General features: G+C 50.2%; 1 protein-coding gene across 1 annotated transcript in view; it reads right to left on the bottom strand.

The window, feature by feature from the left end:
* Nucleotides 1–14,761, bottom strand: part of LOC135530879 (E3 ubiquitin-protein ligase RNF19A-like) — a 57,549-nt gene that overhangs the window by 41,808 nt on the left and 980 nt on the right.

The raw sequence follows: 14,761 nt of genomic DNA, 5'->3' as shown, positions 1-14,761 counted from the left end.
AACCCATACTGCTCCAGTCTTCTCCCTCAGCTCTAGTTCTGTGGTCCAACCCATACTGCCCCAGTCTTCTCCCTCAGCTCTAGTTCTGTGGTCCAACCCATTCTGCTCTCTCAGCTCTAGTTCTGTGGTCCAACCCAGTCTGCTCTCTCAGCTCTAGTTCTGTGGTCCAACCCAGTCTGCTCTCTCAGCTCTAGTCCTGTGGTCCAACCCATTCTGCTCTCAGCTCTAGTCCTGTGGTCCAACCCATTCTGCTCTCAGCTCTAGATAACACAAACACAAGGTAGGTGACGAGCCTGCTGTGTTAAAGGGTTCCCACTAGATAACACAGCCACAAGGAGGAACCGGGGCCGGCTGTGTTAAAGGGTTCCCACTAGATAACACAGCCACAAGGAGGAACCAGAGCCTGCTGCCTACCTGTTCCTGGTTTACATCACACTTCCTGTAAATGGTAGGACTGTCGCTCACCACCGCCAACACTTGGTCTGGAATGCAAATAGTTAGCCAGCGTGAGCTAGCTACCGAGCTAGCATACAAACTCTGTAGCACAGACGAGATCCTCCATATGACGTTGAGAAAAAAAGTGCATTGTGGGTAGTTTAGAAAACTTCCAGATTATAAATTGATGTAATAACCCGAAAACACAACTATGTTTGTACTTCTAGGTAACCAGATGGCGACTACAACTAACTCCTGCTTCCTGCCGTTACTCTCCAGACGGCTCTGCTGCATGTATGTTCCTGGAATCCAGTCTTAATCTGCCGCTTAAATAAACACAGGAAAATATGGACGCGTGACGCAGGAACAGCAACTAATAATGAAGCCCAGCGTGCCTCGGGAGAATGATGACCATACTACCGCAGGACAATAAGATCTAGCATCAACACCCTTCAACAAGCGGAGAGCTCATCCCGTCCACCTGCCCCCCCAGACCCTCCCGTCCACCTGCCCCCCAGACCCTCCCGTCCACCTGCCCCCAGACCTCCCGTCCACCTGCCCCCCAGACCCTCCCGTCCACCTGCCCCCCAGGCCTCCCGTCCACCTGCCCCCCCAGACCTCCCGTCCACCTGCCCCCCAGACCTCCCGTCCACCTGCCCCCAGACCTCCCGTCCACCTGTCCCCCCAGACCTCCCGTCCACCTGCCCCCCAGACCTCCCGTCCACCCCTCCCCCCAGACCCCAGACCCTCCCGTCCACCTGCCCCCCAGACCTCCCGTCCACCTGCCCCCCAGGCCTCCCGTCCACCTGCCCCCAGACCCTCCCGTCCATCCCCCCAGACCCCCCCCCAGGCCTCCCGTCCCATCATGTGATCTCAAATGCCCTGAGACTCAGACCGTTAAGTTCTCTCCATAGCTCTTAAATTCTCTAGAAGAGCTCTTGATTTCTCTCCATAAACACTTGAGAAGTCAAAAGAGCCTTCCCTGTGAAAGAATGATGTGAGGGACTGGAGTCCTGACAGAGAGAACATGTAGTTCTGAGTAGGAAGTGAATTTGTTGACAGTGGCCCACAGACATTGACTCACATACAAAACCACACAGTGGATTACTGGACATTTAGAACGCCCAGAGAGACATGTCCCAAACCTGTTACTGCTGGATAAATATTTACTGACCGACCGACCGACCCACCCGCCCACCCAACAGGCAGGGTCGTCTCCTGGCCGGCCGACCGACCCAACAGGCAGGGTCGTCTCCTGGCCGGCCGACCGACCCAACAGGCAGGGTCGTCTCCTGGCCGACCGACCGACCCAACAGGCAGGGTCGTCTCCTGGCCGACCGACCGACCCAACAGGCAGGGTCGTCTCCTGGCCGACCGACCGACCCAACAGGCAGGGTCGTCTCCTGGCCGACCGACCGACCCAACAGGCAGGGTCGTCTCCTGGCCGACCGACCGACCCAACAGGCAGGGTCGTCTCCTGGCCGACCGACCGACCCAACAGGCAGGGTCGTCTCCTGGCCGACCGACCGACCCAACAGGGAGGGTCGTCTCCTGGCCGACCGACCGACCCAACAGGGAGGGTCGTCTCCTGGCCGACCGACCGACCCAACAGGGAGGGTCGTCTCCTGGCCGACCGACCGACCCAACAGGGAGGGTCGTCTCCTGGCCGACCGACCGACCCAACAGGGAGGGTCGTCTCCTGACCGACCGACCCAACAGGGAGGGTTGTCTCCTGACCGACCGACCCAATAGGGAGGGTTGTCTCCAGACCGACCGACCCTCAGATACAACAGGGAGGGTTGTCTCCTGACCGACCGACCGACCCTCAGATACAACAGGGAGGGTTGTCTCCTGACCGACCGACTGACCCACCCAACAGGGAGGGTTGTCTCCTGACCGACCAACCCTCAGATACAACAGGGAGGGTTGTCTCCTGCCCGACCGACCCTCAGATAACCCTCCCTGTTGTGTCTCCTGACTGAGCCTCAGATACAGAGATATCACCACCCACAACCAGAACGTCATGCCTATAGCTCAGAGGCAAGTCTCTCTCACTGACCTCTCAGTAATAATGACCATTTAGTCATCTTCTATGGTTTCTGGCAGCGTGAGACGAGGTCCAGGCCGCGACGAACACAGACCTCCTCCACCTTCAGATAAATCCCTTCTAAATGAGGAGCAGAGACACTCCAGCAGCCAGAGACATCGATGGACATCGATGGACTGAAAGGCCCAGTCCAGAACCACAACGATACGGCCAGGGAGACGTAATGAAACCAGACAGACAGGCCCAGTCCAGAACCACAACGATTCGGCCGGTGTCATAATGAAACCAGACTGACAGGCCCAGTCCAGAACCACAACGATACGGGCTAGGAAGACATAATGAAACCAGACTGACAGGCCCAGTCCAGAACGATACGGCCAGGGAGACATAATGAAACCAGACTGACAGGCCCAGTCCAGAACGATACGGCCAGGGAGACATAATGAAACCAGACTGACAGGCCCAGTCCAGAAGCACAACGATACGGCCAGTGAGACATAATGAAACCAGACTGACAGGCCCAGTCCAGAACCACAACGATTCGGCCGGTGTCATAATGAAACCAGACTGACAGGCCCAGTCCAGAACCACAACGATTTGGCCGGGGAGACATAATGAAACCAGACTGACAGGCCCAGTCCAGAACCACAACGATACGGCCAGGGAGACATAATGAAACCAGACTGACAGGCCCAGTCCAGAACCACAACGATACGGCCAGGGAGACATAATGAAACCAGACAGACAGGCCCAGTCCAGAACCACAACGATACGGCCGGGGAGACATAATGAAACCAGACTGACAGGCCCAGTCCAGAACGATACGGCCAGGGAGACATAATGAAACCAGACTGACAGGCCCAGTCCAGAACCACAACGATACGGCCAGGGAGACATGAAACCAGACTGACAGGCCCAGTCCAGAACCACAACGATACGGCCAGGGAGACATAATGAAACCAGACTGACAGGCCCAGTCCAGAACCACAACGATTCGGCCGGTGTCATAATGAAAGTACCAACATATCCCTATCAAACAGGAGAGATTCCAGTGTAAATAGATGTAGTGTCTGTCACGATAGTCCAGGGTTATGGACCAGCAGCCCCAGCCAGGCTCAGCAACACTAAACCCTCAGAACAAACAGCAGACCACAGTCGTAACCTAACTGGAGCGAGCCAAGTGGCCACATTCTTATCATGCTCTGGTCAATTCAGCCCTTCTGCACATTCCTGTGCTGCTGTGGGGAAAGGAGTGGCACGTGGCCAGGGTATTAGTGGGAAGTGGGGGCAGACAGGACAGGGTATTAGTGGGAAGTGGGGGCAGACAGGCCAGGGTATTAGTGGGAAGTGGGGACAGACAGGCCTGGGCATTAGTGGGAAGTGGGGACAGACAGGCCATGGCATTAGGGTTTTAGTGGGGACAGGCAGGCCAGGGTATTAGTGGGAAGTGGGGACAGACAGGACAGGCAGGCCTGGGCATTAGTGGGAAGTGGGGACAGACAGGCCATGGCATTAGGGTTTTAGTGGGGACAGGCAGGCCAGGGTATTAGTGGGAAGTGGGGACAGACAGGACAGGCAGGCCTGGGCATTAGTGGGAAGTGGGGACAGACAGGCCATGGCATTAGGGTTTTAGTGGGGACAGGCAGGCCAGGGTATTAGTGGGAAGTGGGGACAGACAGGCCATGGCATTAGGGTTTTAGTGGGGACAGGCAGGCCATGGAATTAGGGCTTTAGTGGGGGACAGACAGGACAGCCAGGCCTGGGCATTAGGGCTTTAGTGGGGGACAGACAGGACAGCCAGGCCTGGGCATTAGGGTTTTAGTGGGGACAGACAGGACAGCCAGGCCATGGCATTAGGGTTTTAGTGGGGACAGGCAGGACAGGTAGGCCATGGCATTAGGGATTTAGTGGGGGACAGACAGGCCAGGGAATTAGGGTTTTAGTGGGGGACAGACAGGCCAGGGAATTAGGGTTTTAGTGAGGGACAGACAGGCCAGGGAATTAGGGTTTTAGTGAGGGACAGACAGGCCAGGGAATTAGGGTTTTAGTGGGGACAGACAGGCCAGGGAATTAGGGTTTTAGTGGGGGACAGACAGGCCAGGGAATTAGGGTTTTAGTGGGGACAGACAGGACAGGCAGGCCTGGGCATTAGGGTTTTAGTGGGGACAGACAGGACAGGCAGGCCATGGCATTAGGGTTTTAGTGGGGACAGACCGGCCAGGCCATTAGGGCTTTAGTGAGGACAGACCGGCCTGTTTGGGATAGGGGGCAGCATTTTCATGTTCGGATGAAAAGCATGCCCAGAGTAAACTGCCTAAGGCTTCCACTAGATGCCAACAGTCTTTAGAACCTTGTTTGAGGCTTCTACTGTGAGGTGGGGGCGAATGAGAGCTGTTTGACTAAGGGGTCTGGCAGAAGGCCATGAGCTGGCCACGTGCATGGCCGAGAGTGTGACCTGCGTTCCATTGCATTTCTAAAGACAAAGGAATTCTCCCGTTGAAACATTATTGAAGATTTATGATAAAAACATCCTAAAGATTGATTCTATACATCGTTTGACATGTTTCTACGAACTGTAATATAACTTTTTGTACTTTGAACTTTCGCCTTGACTTTGGAGTTTGGATTTGTGAACTAAACGCACTAACAAAAGGAGGTATTTGGACATAAATGATGGACATTATCGAACAAAATAAACATTTGTGGAACTGGGATTCCTGGGAGTGCATTCTGATGAAGATCATCAAAGGTAAGTGAATATTTATAACGCTATTTCTGACTTTTACTGACTCCACAACATGGGGGGAATCTGCATGGCTTGTTTTTGTGTCTGAGCGCCGTACTCAGATTATTGCATGGTGTGCTTTTTCCATAAAGCTTTTTTGAAATCTGACACAGTGGTTGCATTAAGAAGTAGATCTTTAATTCTTTGCATAAACGTATCGTTCATTAACATTTATGATGAGTATTTCTGTAAATTGATGTGGCTCTGAAAATTCGACGGATGTTTTCGAGGCACAACATTACTGAACATAACACGCCAATGTAAACTGAGATTTTTGGATATAAATATGATCTTTATCAAACAAAACACACACGTATTGTGTAACATGAAGTCCTATGAGTGTCATCTGATGAAGATCAAAGGTTAGTGATTAATTCTCTATTTCTGCTTTTTGTGACTCCTCTCTTTGGCTGGAAAATGGCTGTTGTGTTTTTGTGACGAGGCTCTGACCTAACAAATCATATGGTGTGCTTTCGCTGTAAATCCTTTTTCAAAATCAGACACGATGGGTAGATTAACAAGTTAAGATTTAAGTTAAATATTTCAAAAATATATTTTTGAATTTCACGCTCTGCCTTTACAGCGGATGTTGTCGAGCCTAGCCGTAAGATGATAACAGTAGACTGACTGATGTGGTCTAGGGAGGGAGTTGATCAGTCCCTCTCAGCTCCACGACTCACTGACCAAGCGTGGAGCAAGGCCAGCTACCAGGCACTCCGGGTTACCCTAGTTACAGGTACAGCAGGTTAACCATGCACATCTACCTACATGTACATATTACCTCAACTAAACGGTGCCCCCACACATCGACTCTGTACCGGTACCTCCTGTATATAGCCTCCTCATTGACTCTGTACCGGTACCCCCTGTATATAGCCTCCACATTGACTCTGTACCGGTACCCCCTGTATATAGCCTCCTCATTGACTCTGTACCGGTACCCCCTGTATATAGCCTCCTCATTGACTCTGTACCGTAACACTCTGTATATAGCCTCCACATTGACTCTGTACCGGTACCCCCTGTATATAGCCTCCTCATTGACTCTGTACCGTAACACTCTGTATATAGCCTCCACATTGACTCTGTCTGGCTAAGTAAGCATTTCACTGTAAGGTGTAATATTCGGCACATGAGACTAATAAAATGTGATTTGATCTGGGGTCTCAGCAATCAGTAGAAACACTGAAATACAGTGCATTCGGAAAGCAACTTTGGCAGCGATTCCAGAACCCAGTCTTCTTGGGTATGGCGCTACAAGCTCGGCACACCTGTATTTGGGGAGTTTCTCCCATTCTTCTCTGCAGATCCTCAAGCTCTGTCAGGTTGGATGGAGAGCATCGCTGCACAGCTATTTTCAGGTCTCTCCAGAGATATTCGATAGGGTTCAAATCCGGGCTCTGGCTGGGCCACTCAATGACATTCAGAGATTTGTCCCGAAGCCACTCCTGCGTTGTCTTGGCTGTGTGCTTAGGGTCATTGTCCTGTTGGAAGGTGAACCTTCAACCCAGCTGGAGGTCCTGAACGCTCTGGAGCAGGTCTTCATCAAGGATCTCTCTGCTCACAGTCCCTGCCGCTGAAAAACACCCCCACAGCATGATGCTACCACCAGGCTTCACCGTAGGGATGGTGCCAGGTTTCCTCCAGATGTGACGCAAGGCATTCAGGCCAAAGAGTTCAATCTTGGTTTCATCAGACCAGAGAATCTTGTTTCTCATAGTCTCAGAGTCCTTTTGGTGCATTTTGGCAAACTCAAAGCGGGCTGTCATGTGCCTTTTACTGAAGTGGCTTCCGTCTGGCCTCTCTACCTTAAAGACCTGATTGGTGGAGTGCTGGAGAGATGGTTGTCCTTCTGGAAGGTTCTCCCATCTCCATAGAGGAACTCTGGAGCTCTTCTCCCTCTATTGCTTAGTTTGTCCAAGCGGCCAGCTCTAGGAAGTCTTGGTGGTTCCAAACTGATGGAGGCCACTGTGTTCTTGGGGACCTAAAATGCTGCAGAAATGTTTTGGTACCCTTCCCCAGATCTGTGCCTCGACACAATCCTGTCTCGGAGCTCTAAGGACAATTCCTTCGACCTCATGGCTTGGTTTTTGCTCTGACATGCACTGTCAACTGTGGGGCCTTATATAGACAGGTGTGGGCCTTTCCAAATCATGTCCAATCAATTGAATTTACCACAGGTGGACTCCAATCAAGTTGTAGAAACATCTCAAGGATGATCAATGGAAAACGGGATGCATCGGAGCTCAATTGAGTCTCATAGCAAAGGGTCTGAAAACTTATGTAGATAAGGTACTTTGGTTTATGTTTTATACGTCGGCAAAAATGTCTTAACCTGTTTTTGCTTTGTCGTCATGGGGTATTGTGATGTCATCATGGGGTATTGTGATGTCATCATGGGGTATTGTGATGTCATCATGGGGTATTGTGATGTCATCATGGGGTATTGTGATGTCATCATGGGGTATTGTGATGTCATCATGGGGTATTGTGTGTAAATTTATGAGTTGTATTTTATTTAATCCATTTTAGAATAAGGCTGTAACATAACAAAATGTGGAAAAGGGGGAGGGGTCTGAATACTTTCGGAACGGACTGTATTATCAGAATTACTGAAGGACGTGGACACCTGCCAAGTAGTCTATCGCTTGTTACGTACCGTATAACTCAGATATACTGTCTGACTGTCAGTCATGTACAGGGTTAGTGTTCTCTATATGTACAGATATACTGTCAGTCATGTACAGGGTTATAGCGTCAGTATAATGGGCTAATAGCATAGTCTTATTTGGAGTGTCGTGTGATATACACACACACAAATATTACTGCCCAATTCATGTACAATACAAACATATGTGCAGCAAAGACAAATGAAAACATCCACATCCATTGTTCTGTTGTTAAAGCCACTATGACAGACAACAGAAAAGGAATGTTTTCCAACCCCAAAGACAGCAGTCTCACTCCCTCCTCTCCTCACTGGCTGTAAAGGAGAGGAAATGAGGTAAGCACCCAGGCATCCCTGGCCCTGCTCCGCTGGGGAAGAATGGAAGAGGGGGAGAAACAGAGGGTTGAGGAGAGGAACGGAGGAGTGAGAGGTAAACTTGACTGATCCCGCAAAGAAACGCTCCTCCCGCAAAGAACCGCTCCTCCCGCAAAGAACCGCTCCTCCCGCAAAGAAAACGCTCCTTCTGTAAAGTCAGGGACAGCCAGAGAAGCAGGAGAAACACACAGCTAACAGCTACTATAAATTGTGTGGTGCAGATCAGGTCAGTGGGAACCCCCCCTACTCAACCCCACCAAGCTGTTAAAAATATCCCTCAGTAAAAGACAGATAAGTCAATGTGGGAAAAGTAACCTCCCCCCCCAAAAAAAACAAAACACAGACCAGCAGCTCAAATGCCCACACATTGAGAACTCCTATCACAGACAGTAGGCCTCATCTTTACACTGACGCACATTTGAGCAGGCGTGCGTTGACGTGACAAGGCCTTTAGGTTATCCCTTGAAGCTGACACTTGTTCCAGAGAATCTGTAAGGCCGGAGGAAGAGAGCCTTCAGAAGTACCATGAGTTGGACCACAGAGTGAAGGAAAAGCAGCCAACAAGTGCTCAGCATATGTGGAAAAGCATTCCAGGTGAAGCTGGTTGAGAGAATGCCAAGAGTGTGCAAAGCTGTCATCAAGGCAAAGGGTGGCTACTTTGAAGAATATAAAATAAATTTTGATTTGTGTAACACTTTTCTGGTTACTACATGATTCCACGTGTTATTTAATAGGTTTGATGTCTTCATTATTATTCTACAATCTAGAAAATAGTTAAAAAAATTAGAAAACCCCTTGAATGAGTAGGTGTGTCCATAACTATACAAAATAAAAATCTGATTTTTGGCCTAAATCACCCAGCCCTAGATTAGGTTCTGTTTGGCCCAGGCTACATCACCCAGCCCTCTGTTTGGCCCACCATCAGCCCTAGATTAGGTTCTGTTTGGCCCAGGCTACATCACCCAGCCCTAGATTAGGTTCTGTTTGGCCCAGGCTACATCACCCAGCCCTAGATTAGGTTCTGTTTGGCCCAGGCTACATCACCCAGCCCTAGATTAGGTTCTGTTTGGCCCAGGCTACATCACCCAGCCCTAGATTAGGTTCTGTTTGGCCCAGGCTATATCACCCAGCCCTAGATTAGGTTCTGTTTGGCCCAGGCTATATCACCCAGCCCTAGATTAGGTTCTGTTTGGCCCAGGCTACATCACCCAGCCCTAGATTAGGTTCTGTTTGGCCCAGGCTATATCACCCAGCCCTAGATTAGGTTCTGTTTGGCCCAGGCTATATCACCCAGCCCTAGATTAGGTTCTGTTTGGCCCAGGCTATATCACCCAGCCCTAGATTAGGTTCTGTTTGGCCCAGGCTATATCACCCAGCCCTAGATTAGGTTCTGTTTGGCCCAGGCTATATCACCCAGCCCTAGATTAGGTTCTGTTTGGCCCAGGCTATATCACCCAGCCCTAGATTAGGTTCTGTTTGGCCCAGGCTATATCACCCAGCCTGTTTGGCCCAGGCTATATCACCCAGCCCCTAGATTAGGTTCTGTTTGGCCCAGGCTATATCACCCAGCCCTAGATTAGGTTGTGTTTGGCCCAGGCTATATCACCCAGCCCTAGATTAGGTTGTGTTTGGCCCAGGCTATATCACCCAGCCCTAGATTAGGTTGTGTTTGGCCCAGGCTATATCACCCAGCCCTAGATTAGGTTCTGTTTGGCCCAGGCTATATCACCCAGCCCTAGATTAGGTTCTGTTTGCCTGCCCTTTAGGCATAGTCCTGAAAATAGAGACCCTAAACCCTTCCAGAACCATCTTCAACCCTTAGTCTCTCTGCCAGTTGTTAAATAGCTCAAAATAGGCTCAATGTTGTTGCTTCTGTAGTGAGAGAGAGCCACGATATGGAGGTAATATGGTCCTCTGTAAACAGCCGCCTGAATCCCCATCATTACCATATGCCTGTCCAGGAATATCAATTCAATTCAAGGGGCTTTATTGGCATGGGAAACATAAATGTTAACATTGCCAAAGCAAGTAAGGTATATAATATATAAAGTGAAATAAACAATAAAATATCTCTGCCTTCCAGGTCACAACACTTTCAAGGTGGCCCAAAGTCACAGATTTAAAAAGGAGAGCACTTCTCGGGCCAACTTGGACTCTATAATAAGATTTGGTAATATTTCCCAGAAACCACCACTCTCATCCTGCTCTCAGCAGGCCCACAGCTGCACACTGATAGCTGCTTGGATGGCTCACTATACAGTTCAGTGGAACACCCACCTTGAAATCCACTACAAACAATCTGTCAACAATGATACATTAGCCTGGGAAACAGAGCACTGTGAGGTCCACGGTTTAGGTTAGGACAAGACAAGGGCTGGAGTATGTCAATTCGGGAAATAAAAGTCAACAGGAAATTGAATTTCAAATGATTTCCTGAATTGTATTCAAATGAAATGGGACCAGGGTTGAGAAACAGTGGATGAAGCTTGTGTCTCAGAGTAACATTGTGTTCTGCGGGGCAGTAATATAGCGGAATCAGAACATGGAAACCACTAGGTAACACACAGATCTCTGCTCAACATAGCACCACAAGGTTATCGGTCTCTCTGGGAGAACTGAACAGAACAATGTGGCCTACAGAATACAAAGTGGGCAGTGTGTCTTCGCCAAGCAACGTATAAAAAGGATGGTTGAAATGAAAACTGAGATGATTATTTGCATTAAAATATAAATCCAGTAGGCGAGAGGCCTATTTCACAAATCACACTATAACTGATTCCAGAGGTCGACCCAAAACAACGCCGTCGAAAGAGGGTGCCGGGGAAGGAGGGACCTCTACTAGACCTGTTAAAAAACGTCACCGTGCCGGGGAAGGGAGGGACCTCTGTAGACCGCGTCACCGTGCCGGGGAAGGGAGGGACCTCTACTAGACCGCGTCACCGTGCCGGGGAAGGGAGGGACCTCTACTAGACCGCGTCACCGTGCCGGGGAAGGGAGGGACCTCTACTAGACCGCGTCACCGTGCCGGGGAAGGGAGGGACCTCTACTAGACCGCGTCACCGTGCCGGGGAGGGACCTCTACTAGACCGCGTCACCGTGCCGGGGAGGGACCTCTACTAGACCGCGTCACCGTGCCGGGGAGGGACCTCTACTAGACCGCGTCACCGTGCCGGGGAGGGACCTCTACTAGACCGCGTCACCGTGCTGGGGAGGGACCTCTACTACAGAACAGGACCTGGTGCTGAGAGAGTGGACTTAAGCTATACAATATGAGAAAGGTAGTAATATTTGGGTGAATGTCGTGGCTTCAATTCAAATCATTTCATTCTCTTTCCTTCATTTGTTATTTTGACAGGATGCCATCTCTGCCCCTTTAAAAGCTAGGCAACCAGCTTGCCTTTCACAACAACAAACAAATGTTTCATTCTAATTTAGCTCCAGTGCCACCAGCCAGCCAGCCAGTCAGCCAGTCAGCCAGCCAGTCAGTCAGCTGCCAAACTAACACATGGTGGATGTTTTCGTCCACAGCCTAAGTGAAGCAGGCAGGGCGACTCTGAACCACACCGACAGACAGGGGTCGAGGGTCGGGGCAGGCCGCGTTATCACCCGGTACTTCCTGTATACAGCGCGTTATCACCCGGTACTTCCTGTATACAGCCGCGTTATCACCCGGTACTTCCTGTATACAGCCGCGTTATCACCCGGTACTTCCTGTATACAGCCGCGTTATCACCCGGTACTTCCTGTATACAGCCGCGTTATCACCCGGTACTTCCTGTATACAGCCGCGTTATCACCCGGTACTTCCTGTATACAGCGCGTTATCACCCGGTACTTCCTGTATACAGCCGTTATCACCCGGTACTTCCTGTATACAGCGGCGTTATCACCGGTACTTCCTGTATACAGCCGCGTTATCACCGGTACTTCCTGTATACAGCCGCGTTATCACCCGGTACTTCCTGTATACAGCCGGCGTTATCACCGGTACTTCCTGTATACAGCCGCGTTATCACCCGGTACTTCCTGTATACAGACCCGGTACTTCCTGTATACAGCCGCGTTATCACCCGGTACTTCCTGTATACAGCCGCGTTATCACCCGGTACTTCCTGTATACAGTCCAGCGTTATCACCCGGTACTCCCTGTATACAGCCACGTTATCACCCGGTACTCCCTGCATATAGCCACGTTATTACCCGGTACTCCCTGCATATAACCATGTTATTACCTGGTACTTCCTGTATATAGCCATGTTATTACCTGGTACTTCCTGTATATAACCATGTTATTACCTGGTACTCCCTGTATATAACCATGTTATTACCTGGTACTCCCTGTATATAACCATGTTATTACCCGGTACTTCCTGTATATAGCCATGTTATTACCTGGTACTTCCTGTATATAGCCATGTTATTACCTGGTACTCCTGTATATAGCCACGTTATTTTTACTCTTTATTTTTATTTGTTATTCACGGTGTCACTATTTCCATTTTCTCTTGATGGAAATGGACCCTGTAAGCGTTCACTTAATCTTCACCTGTTGTTTACACCTGTTGTTTACACCTGTTGTTTACAGGTGAAGCATGTGAAAAATACAATGGGATTTGATTAGAAATAGCAGCCATGTAACCAGGCAGGCAGTGCTGTGCCTGGACACATTTAGAGCGGTTTAACAACAGACAGATAAACTAGCAGCAGCTTGGCCCCTAGCAGGCCTATATAAAGAACCTGTTTAATCTCAACACATCCCAGGTTGGAGATGGAGGATTTTTACACACTGGGCCTCTGATGTCCTGCCCTGCCCTCTGACGCCCGCGCCCTCTGTGACCTTTAATTGCCTACAGTCTGTAAGCTGTTAGTGTCTTAATGACCATTCCACAGGTGCATGTTCATTCATTGTCTATGGTTCGTTGAACAAGTATGGGAAACCGTGTTTAAACCCTTTACAATGAAGATCTGTGAAGTTTAGATTTTTACGAATTATCTTTGACAGACAGGGTCCTGAAAAAGGGACGTTTCTTTTTTTTTGCCGAGTTTACTTTTTGAAGCTCATCTCCTGAAGAACGTCTCCTTTCCTTCTGTCACCACACTACCGAGGCTGTGGGACAGCCAAGAAATCATCATGTAGTGGAACAGGCTCGAACCCTCAGCCTTCTGGTCCCAAGCCCAGCGAGCCATCAACTGTGACACGAAAAAAAAAAACATTTATAAGAAAGAGAGTGGATATCCACACTTATAAACCTGGGTTGTTACACAACTCCCTCCTTCCGCAACGACAGTTTTACAACGCCTCTTAAGGGCTCTCCACAGTGATGGACAAGGTCACACAAGCTCACAGAAGGGGTCCGCAGAGTGGTAGGCCACACAAGCTCACACAAGCTCACAGAAGGGGACCGCAGAGTGGTAGGCCACACAAGCTCACAGAAGGGGACCGCAGAGCGGTAGGCCACACAAGCTCACAGAAGGGGACCGCAGAGCGGTAGGCCACACAAGCTCACAGAAGGGGACCGCAGAGCGGTAGGCCACACAAGCTCACAGAAGGGGACCGCAGAGCGGTAGGCCACACAAGCTCACAGAAGGGGACCGCAGAGCGGTAGGCCACACAAGCTCACAGAACGGGACCGCAGGGTGGTAGGCCACACAAGCTCACAGAAGGGGACCGCAGAGCGGTGGTAGGCCACACAAGCTCACAGAAGGGGACCGCAGAGCGGTAGGCCACACAAGCTCACAGAAGGGGACCGCAGAGCGGTAGGCCACACAAGCTCACAGAAGGGGACCGCAGAGTGGTAGGCCACACAAGCTCACAGAACGGGACCGCAGGGTGCGGAAGCCTGTAAAGTGTGTCCTCAGTTGCAACATTCCCTACAGAGTTCCAAACCATTTCTGGAAGCAAAGTCGGAACAATAACTATTTGTCGGGAGCTTCAGTAAATGGCTTCCATGGCGAAGCAACTTAAGATCACCATGCGACGCCAAGCGTCGGCTGGATTGGTGTAAAACTCACCGTCATTGGACTCTGGAGAAGTGGAAACGCGTTCTCTGGAGCGATGAATCACGCTTCACCATCTGGCAGTCCGACGAACAAAATCGGGGTTTGACAGATGCCAGTAGAACGCTACCTGCCCCAATGCATAGTGCCAACTGTAAAGTTTGGTGGAGGAGGAATAATGGTCTGGGGCTGTTTTTCATGGTTCAGGCCCCTTAGTTCCAGTGAAGGGAAATCACCACTACAGCAAACAATGACATTCTAGATGATTCTGTGCTTCCAACTTTGTGGCAACAGTTTGGGGAAAGCCCTTCCCGGTTTCAGCATGACAATGCCCCCGTCTTCAAAGCGAGGCCCATACAGAAATGGTTTAACGAGAACAGTGTGGAAGAACTTGACTGGCCTGCACAGAGCCCTGACCTCAACCAACACCTTTGAGATTAATTGTAACGCAGAC

Source organism: Oncorhynchus masou, unplaced genomic scaffold, assembly GCF_036934945.1.
Source record: "Oncorhynchus masou masou isolate Uvic2021 unplaced genomic scaffold, UVic_Omas_1.1 unplaced_scaffold_1448, whole genome shotgun sequence".
NCBI classification, from domain to species: domain Eukaryota; kingdom Metazoa; phylum Chordata; class Actinopteri; order Salmoniformes; family Salmonidae; genus Oncorhynchus; species Oncorhynchus masou.
The sequence above is the reverse complement of the archived record's forward strand: the minus strand, read 5'-3'. Positions and strand labels throughout refer to the sequence as shown.